Below are 12,485 nucleotides of genomic sequence, written 5' to 3'. Positions count from 1 at the left end.
CTGGCGCAAAAGATAAATAAGCTCTTCTTTATAAAAGCGCGATCGAGCCACAGTGTGACCCGAACCAGAGGGGGCATACAAAACAACGAGGCGGAGATCAAAAAGACGACAACCAATCCCACGGCCAGAGTCAAGGAATTCAATGTCAGTAATAGGAATGCCCTCTCGAAAGAAAAGAGCAGTTCCTGTTGAATATTCCGGCGCGACATTAAAAGCAGTTTGAAATCCAGGTTGAGAGAGATCAGAAAACAACACTTCCTGCAAAAACACTACGTCCGCACAGGCGTCGTAAATAAACTGCCGCAAAGAGGCAATGCGAACGTCGGACTCAATACGGTTAACATTTAAGGTAAGAAAGGTGTATGCTTGAACCATAGACAGAAAAGCGAGAAAACAAATCACCTACACCGACGCACCAGCGTCACAGTCCATACCAGGGGTGACGGAGGCATCCGAGGGAGGGGGACTGCTACCCCGTTCCGCGGATCCCTTACGTTTCGGTTTTTTACGAACAGCATTAACGTTCGGCTGAACGCGTAACTTGCGTCGGCTGACGGGCAAGGGAGCTTCAGCCGCCGGTGACGTAGGAGGGTCAAGTTCTGTATCCGACACCACCCGCGCCGGTCCACATGCGGGATCCGGGGTCGCGGCGGAAACATCCGACGAATCGGAATGGTCAACACCTGCACTAGCTTCCGGCAAACATGGACTGCACGGAGGCGAAACGTGAGCAGGAAGGTCCGAGGCCGCAGAGTTGGAAGGAAGCGGAGCAGCTCCGCTGGCAGAGGTATGGGGCAGCGAAGCAGGAAGTTGTCGCGGCTCCATTTGTTGTGACATCGAAGTCGGTTTGGAAGACGGCGCCAACAGGCCCGACCGACGACCCGACTCGAGAGAAGCTGCGTCGGAGGCCGGAGGGGGGCCAGCAGCCGCCACCGGAACCGCTACCTCAGGAGGGCAGGGAGCAGCTACAGTACACAGTGGCTCGGAGGATGCCGGTCGCTCGGACTGGGGCATCTCAGGGAGATCCTCATCCGTACTATTTCCATCGTGTGGGCGACGCCTCTTATTATTCAAAAGTGGCACACCCACCTGAGGGACAGACGGAACAACATCAGATTTAGCACGCAAAGGAGGAAATTCTGTGTCAGGGGTGCGCAAAACCTGTGGCGGGGCGCTACTACCACTGGACTGTGCTACACCAAGAGCAGAACCACCTGCAACGAGGTCAGCGACCGTTAACTTGCGACGCTGTTCGAGAGAATTTTTTAAAACAAAAACCCTCCGCGGACAGTCAGTACGCACGTGACCACTTTCATTGCACAAAAAACAGGTGCCAACCTGACCACTATATGTTACATGGACACGATATCCACCGATCTGCAGGTGAGATGGAATATTCTGCTTAATGTGCATTTCGACTGAACGAATACCACTGTAACATTGCAGGCGATGTTGGCTTGACCAGCGTTCAAGGCGAATGCTCTTTACATCACCATACTTTTGTAGACCCTCCTTAAGATAGACATTATCCACCTCCGGTGGAAGGTTGTAAACACGAACATTGGTATACGTGATGGAAGCATTGGAAAGCAGAACGGTACTTACAGAATCATCCCGATGCCGAAACAGAACTTGATGACCATATTTAGAAAGAATTTTATCAACCTGAAGTGGGTCCATGAACTTAACAAAGAAAACATACAGTTCGGTATCAAAATAAGCAGTGTGCACCTGATCCGAATGAACACCAAAGGTATCTACCAACCAATCATGAATCTCAAGGGAACTAGGTTGCACATTGCGGGTTGACTTGTCGAAAGTAAAACTAACTGTAGCCTGACGAGGAATAACCTGGGACGACATTTTCAAAATAGGCGGTCGAAACCGCTACACACAACACACTGAACTAAGGACAGAAAGTAACACAAGGTACGAAACAACGACGGAGAAACACTCACAGAAGTTGCAACACAACACGTAAACAACGATAGTCCACTATACGTAACGCCACGGCGGAGCGGAAGACTAGGCACGTCCACACTGCACGGCGTCTAAAGCGGAACTCACCACTAGACCACACCGGACAAACGACGGCAGTGCTCTTTCCAGCGAACGCAGCAGCCGCCCACGGTTAACTGACGACAACTGTAAAAAATCCACTCTCTCGCGTTATAGAACGGCGTGCTCCGGACGCATTTCGTGGAGACGAACGCCAGCAATGATGAGAGCAAAAGGTGCCTACAAATCCTGTCGTTGCACCACGCACTGTTCTACGACAATTCACCAAGCAGACGCTCACGCGTTGTTGTGTTGTTTCCTTTGCGGGCAATGAGTGCATCTGCCTTCGACACAGGAAACATTACACGTTCGGCAGCTGTGGGATTGGAACCCACGCCTCCGAAGAGAATGGTGCCTGAAACCAGCGCCTTAGACCGCTCGGCCACGCTACCTACACAACACGCGCGTCACAAGAGCTGCGTCCTACCCCACGAGGACACACCGCAACGGCACAAAAATGAGACGTAAAAAGTGGCAACGGTGGGATTCGAACCCACGCCTCCGGAGAGACTGGTGCCTAAAACCAGCGCCTTAGACCGCTCGGCCACGTTACCGTTGGATCAGCAGCGGCAAAACGTTTCGTTTGTACTACAAAGATCACTTCGAAATGGAAGTATCTTGGCAATCGCCGTGCCATGTATTTCCACTGCTCTCCCACTGGAAGCGTCTCTTTAGGCCATCCACAGCAAGAAAAAGCCGTGCCCGCCGTACGGTAGCGACGCCACTTGTCTGTAGCTGTCGCAGTTAAGGAGACAGCGTCAAGAGACGTTTTCGTGCCGTGACCAGGTTTCGAACCTGCGCTTTCCTTAACCACTAAAGTATCGTAGCTGTAACTGTCAGGCGGAGCTAGAATGCTCCATGTATCAAACATATGTGAGCTCAAGGAGGTTACACTTGAAGGAAAAGCGGCAGGTTAACGCGATCACATCAAAACCCCCGGCAGCTACGGGATTCGAAACCGCGCCTACAGAGAGACTGGTGCCTTAAACCAGCGCCTTAAAGCGCTCGGCCACGCTACATGCGCTGCTTGGTGCGCCAGTGTTCCTAGCATTTGTAGAAACAGTGCACGCCACAGCTTCCTGTTCTGCTGCGACTGGCTGCTCATCCATCGCACTTCAAACGACTGCCCTTTTCGACTACAGAGAGCAGCGGACGTCTGCGCTCTGGGAGGCGACATTACGTGTTGGGGATGAAGTGGTAGTGCTAACTGCGGCCTGCGGAACACGAGTGAAAAAATCAAGAGAGTACTGTCATTTCGAGTACTCGCCATTGCAACGGCAGCAAGGCAAAACTTTCAAAATTGCCGTGACCAGGATTCGAACCTGGGTTATTGCGGCCACAACGCAATGTCCTAACCACTAGACGATCACGGCCATGGCCACGGAGGCGCCCGCGAAGGCAGCTGGCTGCAATGCAAGTGGCGATACCCAGCAAAGCCTAGGCCAAGGTGTACGCCACAGCAGTGTCAGACACGGTCTCCATCACATGTATACGAGCAAATGAACGTGCCTGCGCTGTCAGGACTCTAACTACAGTGGTTAGCTGCATTCACCTCCGTGGCAATGTCTTGCAGTCCTCCAAGCCTCTTGACTACAGGTACCGGTATGTGGCTCGATAACAAGTGGATAGACGCCGCATCTCTCTCGCCGTCAGGTGTTGCCGCGAGTCATACTTAACGTAGCTTTCTGCACGCGTCAGCGTAGCGTCAGTCGAGCAAAGTCGAGACAAGTCGCATAGGAGGAGCAACAAAAACGCGCAATTCCGGTACCGGGAATCGAACCCGGGCCTCCTGGGTGAGAGCCAGGTATCCTAGCCACTTTTTTTTTTTTTTTTCCTGGGTGATAGCCAGGTATCCTAGCCACTTTTTTTTTTTTTTTTTTTTTTTTCTTTTTTTTTTCTAGCAGCTGTCTTATAGTCAAAATTCAGCAATGTGAGCGGACGAAGATTGGCAGCAGATAAACGACCAGAGGACTTCGGAATTAAAACAATTTTCCCTACTTTAAAATCGGCAGGCACATCCATCCCTCTGACAATCTCATTTAAAATCTGCGTAAAAATGCCACCCAAAAGAGGCCAAAAACGGAGATAAAATTCTTTAGGCAGGCCGTCTGGACCCGGCGATTTACTGGACGGAGAGCGAGCAATAAAATCGAAAACATCATCTACCTGGAACTCCCGGAGAAATTCGCCGTTCGCGTCAGGCGCGATCGTCGCAGTTAGATCCCCAAAGACATCATCCGAAAGAGACTCACCAGAATCATCGGCAGAATAGAGACTAGTGTAATACTGATGAAGAGCACGAACCATTTCCTCCTGTGCACTAAGCTGTCGCCCATCATCCACCGTAAGAGAAGAGATGAAGGAGCGACGACGACGAGTCTGATGCCGTAGCAGGTGGTACAAGGATGTCAGTTCACCTTCAACAAGAGAGTGAGGTTTCGACTTAACTCGCAGACCATCCATCTGTCGTCGTTTAAGGCTCAAGAGCTTGGCTTTAATACGACGAACATCATGGATCCGCAGTGGAGAGGTACCCGCCGCGTCATATAGTTCACGCAGGACAGAGTAGTAATATTCATACGTGTTCTTAAAATCACGCGTCCTAGCAGCACAGTAGAAAATCAAAGTCTGACGAATCTTGGGCTTGGCAAACGCAGTCCACCAAACCAGCAAGGAGGGGTATCGCGGGACAGAGCGAAGACATCGCTCCCACACGCCACTTATAACATCATCCATAGCACTGTCGGCAAGGTGGGAAACATTTAACATCCACTGGGAACGATAAAGTTTTGCAGGTTGGCGACTAAGATTTACAGTTGCAGTAAAAGCACAATGGTCAGAAAAACTAGTAGGAATAACATCGACAGAAAGAATTTTATCACATAAAAAATCAGATAAATAGAATCTGTCGAGTCTACTGCATGAGGACCCGGTAAAAAACGTATATTTCACCAGGGTTGGATATTTGTGTTCCCAGACATCACGCAGGTGCATCGTACGAACTAAGTCATGTAAATCACGGCAATAATTAAAATTGGGGGACTGGTCTGCAGGGCGTAAAACACAATTAAAATCGCCTCCGAGCAGGAGACTCCGAGGACTCTGGCGCAAAAGATAAATAAGCTCTTCTTTATAAAAGCGCGATCGAGCCACAGTGTGACCCGAACCAGAGGGGGCATACAAAACAACGAGGCGGAGATCAAAAAGACGACAACCAATCCCACGGCCAGAGTCAAGGAATTCAATGTCAGTAATAGGAATGCCCTCTCGAAAGAAAAGAGCAGTTCCTGTTGAATATTCCGGCGCGACATTAAAAGCAGTTTGAAATCCAGGTTGAGAGAGATCAGAAAACAACACTTCCTGCAAAAACACTACGTCCGCACAGGCGTCGTAAATAAACTGCCGCAAAGAGGCAATGCGAACGTCGGACTCAATACGGTTAACATTTAAGGTAAGAAAGGTGTATGCTTGAACCATAGACAGAAAAGCGAGAAAACAAATCACCTACACCGACGCACCAGCGTCACAGTCCATACCAGGGGTGACGGAGGCATCCGAGGGAGGGGGACTGCTACCCCGTTCCGCGGATCCCTTACGTTTCGGTTTTTTACGAACAGCATTAACGTTCGGCTGAACGCGTAACTTGCGTCGGCTGACGGGCAAGGGAGCTTCAGCCGCCGGTGACGTAGGAGGGTCAAGTTCTGTATCCGACACCACCCGCGCCGGTCCACATGCGGGATCCGGGGTCGCGGCGGAAACATCCGACGAATCGGAATGGTCAACACCTGCACTAGCTTCCGGCAAACATGGACTGCACGGAGGCGAAACGTGAGCAGGAAGGTCCGAGGCCGCAGAGTTGGAAGGAAGCGGAGCAGCTCCGCTGGCAGAGGTATGGGGCAGCGAAGCAGGAAGTTGTCGCGGCTCCATTTGTTGTGACATCGAAGTCGGTTTGGAAGACGGCGCCAACAGGCCCGACCGACGACCCGACTCGAGAGAAGCTGCGTCGGAGGCCGGAGGGGGGCCAGCAGCCGCCACCGGAACCGCTACCTCAGGAGGGCAGGGAGCAGCTACAGTACACAGTGGCTCGGAGGATGCCGGTCGCTCGGACTGGGGCATCTCAGGGAGATCCTCATCCGTACTATTTCCATCGTGTGGGCGACGCCTCTTATTATTCAAAAGTGGCACACCCACCTGAGGGACAGACGGAACAACATCAGATTTAGCACGCAAAGGAGGAAATTCTGTGTCAGGGGTGCGCAAAACCTGTGGCGGGGCGCTACTACCACTGGACTGTGCTACACCAAGAGCAGAACCACCTGCAACGAGGTCAGCGACCGTTAACTTGCGACGCTGTTCGAGAGAATTTTTTAAAACAAAAACCCTCCGCGGACAGTCAGTACGCACGTGACCACTTTCATTGCACAAAAAACAGGTGCCAACCTGACCACTATATGTTACATGGACACGATATCCACCGATCTGCAGGTGAGATGGAATATTCTGCTTAATGTGCATTTCGACTGAACGAATACCACTGTAACATTGCAGGCGATGTTGGCTTGACCAGCGTTCAAGGCGAATGCTCTTTACATCACCATACTTTTGTAGACCCTCCTTAAGATAGACATTATCCACCTCCGGTGGAAGGTTGTAAACACGAACATTGGTATACGTGATGGAAGCATTGGAAAGCAGAACGGTACTTACAGAATCATCCCGATGCCGAAACAGAACTTGATGACCATATTTAGAAAGAATTTTATCAACCTGAAGTGGGTCCATGAACTTAACAAAGAAAACATACAGTTCGGTATCAAAATAAGCAGTGTGCACCTGATCCGAATGAACACCAAAGGTATCTACCAACCAATCATGAATCTCAAGGGAACTAGGTTGCACATTGCGGGTTGACTTGTCGAAAGTAAAACTAACTGTAGCCTGACGAGGAATAACCTGGGACGACATTTTCAAAATAGGCGGTCGAAACCGCTACACACAACACACTGAACTAAGGACAGAAAGTAACACAAGGTACGAAACAACGACGGAGAAACACTCACAGAAGTTGCAACACAACACGTAAACAACGATAGTCCACTATACGTAACGCCACGGCGGAGCGGAAGACTAGGCACGTCCACACTGCACGGCGTCTAAAGCGGAACTCACCACTAGACCACACCGGACAAACGACGGCAGTGCTCTTTCCAGCGAACGCAGCAGCCGCCCACGGTTAACTGACGACAACTGTAAAAAATCCACTCTCTCGCGTTATAGAACGGCGTGCTCCGGACGCATTTCGTGGAGACGAACGCCAGCAATGATGAGAGCAAAAGGTGCCTACAAATCCTGTCGTTGCACCACGCACTGTTCTACGACAATTCACCAAGCAGACGCTCACGCCTTGTTGTGCTGTTTCCTTTGCGGGCAATGAGTGCATCTGCCTTCGACACAGGAAACATTACACGTTCGGCAGCTGTGGGATTGGAACCCACGCCTCCGAAGAGAATGGTGCCTGAAACCAGCGCCTTAGACCGCTCGGCCACGCTACCTACACAACACGCGCGTCACAAGAGCTGCGTCCTACCCCACGAGGACACACCGCAACGGCACAAAAATGAGACGTAAAAAGTGGCAACGGTGGGATTCGAACCCACGCCTCCGGAGAGACTGGTGCCTAAAACCAGCGCCTTAGACCGCTCGGCCACGTTACCGTTGGATCAGCAGCGGCAAAACGTTTCGTTTGTACTACAAAGATCACTTCGAAATGGAAGTATCTTGGCAATCGCCGTGCCATGTATTTCCACTGCTCTCCCACTGGAAGCGTCTCTTTAGGCCATCCACAGCAAGAAAAAGCCGTGCCCGCCGTACGGTAGCGACGCCACTTGTCTGTAGCTGTCGCAGTTAAGGAGACAGCGTCAAGAGACGTTTTCGTGCCGTGACCAGGTTTCGAACCTGCGCTTTCCTTAACCACTAAAGTATCGTAGCTGTAACTGTCAGGCGGAGCTAGAATGCTCCATGTATCAAACATATGTGAGCTCAAGGAGGTTACACTTGAAGGAAAAGCGGCAGGTTAACGCGATCACATCAAAACCCCCGGCAGCTACGGGATTCGAAACCGCGCCTACAGAGAGACTGGTGCCTTAAACCAGCGCCTTAAAGCGCTCGGCCACGCTACATGCGCTGCTTGGTGCGCCAGTGTTCCTAGCATTTCTAGAAACAGTGCACGCCACAGCTTCCTGTTCTGCTGGGACTGGCTGCTCATCCATCGCACTTCAAACGACTGCCCTTTTCGACTACAGAGAGCAGCGGACGTCTGCGCTCTGGGAGGCGACATTACGTGTTGGGGATGAAGTGGTAGTGCTAACTGCGGCCTGCGGAACACGAGTGAAAAAATCAAGACAGTACTGTCATTTCGAGTACTCGCCATTGCAACGGCAGCAAGGCAAAACTTTCAAAATTGCCGTGACCAGGATTCGAACCTGGGTTATTGCGGCCACAACGCAATGTCCTAACCACTAGACGATCACGGCCATGGCCACGGAGGCGCCCGCGAAGGCAGCTGGCTGCAATGCAAGTGGCGATACCCAGCAAAGCCTAGGCCAAGGTGTACGCCACAGCAGTGTCAGACACGGTCTCCATCACATGTATACGAGCAAATGAACGTGCCTGCGCTGTCAGGACTCTAACTACAGTGGTTAGCTGCATTCACCTCCGTGGCAATGTCTTGCAGTCCTCCAAGCCTCTTGACTACAGGTACCGGTATGTGGCTCGATAACAAGTGGATAGACGCCGCATCTCTCTCGCCGTCAGGTGTTGCCGCGAGTCATACTTAACGTAGCTTTCTGCACGCGTCAGCGTAGCGTCAGTCGAGCAAAGTCGAGACAGGTCGCATAGGAGGAGCAACAAAAACGCGCAATTCCGGTACCGGGAATCGAACCCGGGCCTCCTGGGTGAGAGCCAGGTATCCTAGCCACTAGACCACACCGGACAACGACGGCAGTGCTCTTTCCAGCGAACGCAGCAGCCGCCCACGGTTAACTGACGACAACTGTAAAAAATCCACTCTCTCGCGTTATAGAACGGCGTGCTCCGGACGCATTTCGTGGAGACGAACGCCAGCAATGATGAGAGCAAAAGGTGCCTACAAATCCTGTCGTTGCACCACGCACTGTTCTACGACAATTCACCAAGCAGACGCTCACGCGTTGTTGTGTTGTTTCCTTTGCGGGCAATGAGTGCATCTGCCTTCGACACAGGAAACATTACACGTTCGGCAGCTGTGGGATTGGAACCCACGCCTCCGAAGAGAATGGTGCCTGAAACCAGCGCCTTAGACCGCTCGGCCACGCTACCTACACAACACGCGCGTCACAAGAGCTGCGTCCTACCCCACGAGGACACACCGCAACGGCACAAAAATGAGACGTAAAAAGTGGCAACGGTGGGATTCGAACCCACGCCTCCGGAGAGACTGGTGCCTAAAACCAGCGCCTTAGACCGCTCGGCCACGTTACCGTTGGATCAGCAGCGGCAAAACGTTTCGTTTGTACTACAAAGATCACTTCGAAATGGAAGTATCTTGGCAATCGCCGTGCCATGTATTTCCACTGCTCTCCCACTGGAAGCGTCTCTTTAGGCCATCCACAGCAAGAAAAAGCCGTGCCCGCCGTACGGTAGCGACGCCACTTGTCTGTAGCTGTCGCAGTTAAGGAGACAGCGTCAAGAGACGTTTTCGTGCCGTGACCAGGTTTCGAACCTGCGCTTTCCTTAACCACTAAAGTATCGTAGCTGTAACTGTCAGGCGGAGCTAGAATGCTCCATGTATCAAACATATGTGAGCTCAAGGAGGTTACACTTGAAGGAAAAGCGGCAGGTTAACGCGATCACATCAAAACCCCCGGCAGCTACGGGATTCGAAACCGCGCCTACAGAGAGACTGGTGCCTTAAACCAGCGCCTTAAAGCGCTCGGCCACGCTACATGCGCTGCTTGGTGCGCCAGTGTTCCTAGCATTTGTAGAAACAGTGCACGCCACAGCTTCCTGTTCTGCTGCGACTGGCTGCTCATCCATCGCACTTCAAACGACTGCCCTTTTCGACTACAGAGAGCAGCGGACGTCTGCGCTCTGGGAGGCGACATTACGTGTTGGGGATGAAGTGGTAGTGCTAACTGCGGCCTGCGGAACACGAGTGAAAAAATCAAGAGAGTACTGTCATTTCGAGTACTCGCCATTGCAACGGCAGCAAGGCAAAACTTTCAAAATTGCCGTGACCAGGATTCGAACCTGGGTTATTGCGGCCACAACGCAATGTCCTAACCACTAGACGATCACGGCCATGGCCACGGAGGCGCCCGCGAAGGCAGCTGGCTGCAATGCAAGTGGCGATACCCAGCAAAGCCTAGGCCAAGGTGTACGCCACAGCAGTGTCAGACACGGTCTCCATCACATGTATACGAGCAAATGAACGTGCCTGCGCTGTCAGGACTCTAACTACAGTGGTTAGCTGCATTCACCTCCGTGGCAATGTCTTGCAGTCCTCCAAGCCTCTTGACTACAGGTACCGGTATGTGGCTCGATAACAAGTGGATAGACGCCGCATCTCTCTCGCCGTCAGGTGTTGCCGCGAGTCATACTTAACGTAGCTTTCTGCACGCGTCAGCGTAGCGTCAGTCGAGCAAAGTCGAGACAAGTCGCATAGGAGGAGCAACAAAAACGCGCAATTCCGGTACCGGGAATCGAACCCGGGCCTCCTGGGTGAGAGCCAGGTATCCTAGCCACTTTTTTTTTTTTTTTTCCTGGGTGATAGCCAGGTATCCTAGCCACTTTTTTTTTTTTTTTTTTCTTTTTTTTTTCTAGCAGCTGTCTTATAGTCAAAATTCAGCAATGTGAGCGGACGAAGATTGGCAGCAGATAAACGACCAGAGGACTTCGGAATTAAAACAATTTTCCCTACTTTAAAATCGGCAGGCACATCCATCCCTCTGACAATCTCATTTAAAATCTGCGTAAAAATGCCACCCAAAAGAGGCCAAAAACGGAGATAAAATTCTTTAGGCAGGCCGTCTGGACCCGGCGATTTACTGGACGGAGAGCGAGCAATAAAATCGAAAACATCATCTACCTGGAACTCCCGGAGAAATTCGCCGTTCGCGTCAGGCGCGATCGTCGCAGTTAGATCCCCAAAGACATCATCCGAAAGAGACTCACCAGAATCATCGGCAGAATAGAGACTAGTGTAATACTGATGAAGAGCACGAACCATTTCCTCCTGTGCACTAAGCTGTCGCCCATCATCCACCGTAAGAGAAGAGATGAAGGAGCGACGACGACGAGTCTGATGCCGTAGCAGGTGGTACAAGGATGTCAGTTCACCTTCAACAAGAGAGTGAGGTTTCGACTTAACTCGCAGACCATCCATCTGTCGTCGTTTAAGGCTCAAGAGCTTGGCTTTAATACGACGAACATCATGGATCCGCAGTGGAGAGGTACCCGCCGCGTCATATAGTTCACGCAGGACAGAGTAGTAATATTCATACGTGTTCTTAAAATCACGCGTCCTAGCAGCACAGTAGAAAATCAAAGTCTGACGAATCTTGGGCTTGGCAAACGCAGTCCACCAAACCAGCAAGGAGGGGTATCGCGGGACAGAGCGAAGACATCGCTCCCACACGCCACTTATAACATCATCCATAGCACTGTCGGCAAGGTGGGAAACATTTAACATCCACTGGGAACGATAAAGTTTTGCAGGTTGGCGACTAAGATTTACAGTTGCAGTAAAAGCACAATGGTCAGAAAAACTAGTAGGAATAACATCGACAGAAAGAATTTTATCACATAAAAAATCAGATAAATAGAATCTGTCGAGTCTACTGCATGAGGACCCGGTAAAAAACGTATATTTCACCAGGGTTGGATATTTGTGTTCCCAGACATCACGCAGGTGCATCGTACGAACTAAGTCATGTAAATCACGGCAATAATTAAAATTGGGGGACTGGTCTGCAGGGCGTAAAACACAATTAAAATCGCCTCCGAGCAGGAGACTCCGAGGACTCTGGCGCAAAAGATAAATAAGCTCTTCTTTATAAAAGCGCGATCGAGCCACAGTGTGACCCGAACCAGAGGGGGCATACAAAACAACGAGGCGGAGATCAAAAAGACGACAACCAATCCCACGGCCAGAGTCAAGGAATTCAATGTCAGTAATAGGAATGCCCTCTCGAAAGAAAAGAGCAGTTCCTGTTGAATATTCCGGCGCGACATTAAAAGCAGTTTGAAATCCAGGTTGAGAGAGATCAGAAAACAACACTTCCTGCAAAAACACTACGTCCGCACAGGCGTCGTAAATAAACTGCCGCAAAGAGGCAATGCGAACGTCGGACTCAATACGGTTAACATTTAAGGTAAGAAAGGTGTATGCT

The 12,485-nt window shown here is 51.1% G+C and overlaps 7 non-coding genes across 7 annotated transcripts; all 7 read right to left on the bottom strand.

The window, feature by feature from the left end:
- Positions 1-2,530: 2,530 nt before the first annotated feature.
- Trnal-uag lies at positions 2,531-2,612 on the bottom strand. Its single transcript has one exon. It is a non-coding gene; the product is annotated as a tRNA-Leu (tRNA).
- Positions 2,613-3,359: 747 nt separating this feature from the next.
- Positions 3,360-3,431, bottom strand: Trnah-gug. The gene has a single exon. It is a non-coding gene; the product is annotated as a tRNA-His (tRNA).
- A 4,259-nt stretch (positions 3,432-7,690) lies between these two features.
- Trnal-uag lies at positions 7,691-7,772 on the bottom strand. Its single transcript has one exon. It is a non-coding gene; the product is annotated as a tRNA-Leu (tRNA).
- Positions 7,773-8,519: 747 nt separating this feature from the next.
- Trnah-gug lies at positions 8,520-8,591 on the bottom strand. Its single transcript has one exon. It is a non-coding gene; the product is annotated as a tRNA-His (tRNA).
- Positions 8,592-8,977: 386 nt separating this feature from the next.
- On the bottom strand, positions 8,978-9,049 carry Trnae-cuc. Its single transcript has one exon. It is a non-coding gene; the product is annotated as a tRNA-Glu (tRNA).
- A 445-nt stretch (positions 9,050-9,494) lies between these two features.
- Trnal-uag lies at positions 9,495-9,576 on the bottom strand. The gene has a single exon. It is a non-coding gene; the product is annotated as a tRNA-Leu (tRNA).
- Positions 9,577-10,323: 747 nt separating this feature from the next.
- Positions 10,324-10,395, bottom strand: Trnah-gug. The gene has a single exon. It is a non-coding gene; the product is annotated as a tRNA-His (tRNA).
- Between the last annotated feature and the right edge of the window lie 2,090 nt (positions 10,396-12,485).

The sequence above is a fragment of the Schistocerca piceifrons genome, unplaced genomic scaffold (genome assembly GCF_021461385.2).
Source record: "Schistocerca piceifrons isolate TAMUIC-IGC-003096 unplaced genomic scaffold, iqSchPice1.1 HiC_scaffold_687, whole genome shotgun sequence".
Lineage (NCBI taxonomy): Eukaryota > Metazoa > Arthropoda > Insecta > Orthoptera > Acrididae > Schistocerca > Schistocerca piceifrons.
The sequence above is the reverse complement of the archived record's forward strand: the minus strand, read 5'-3'. Positions and strand labels throughout refer to the sequence as shown.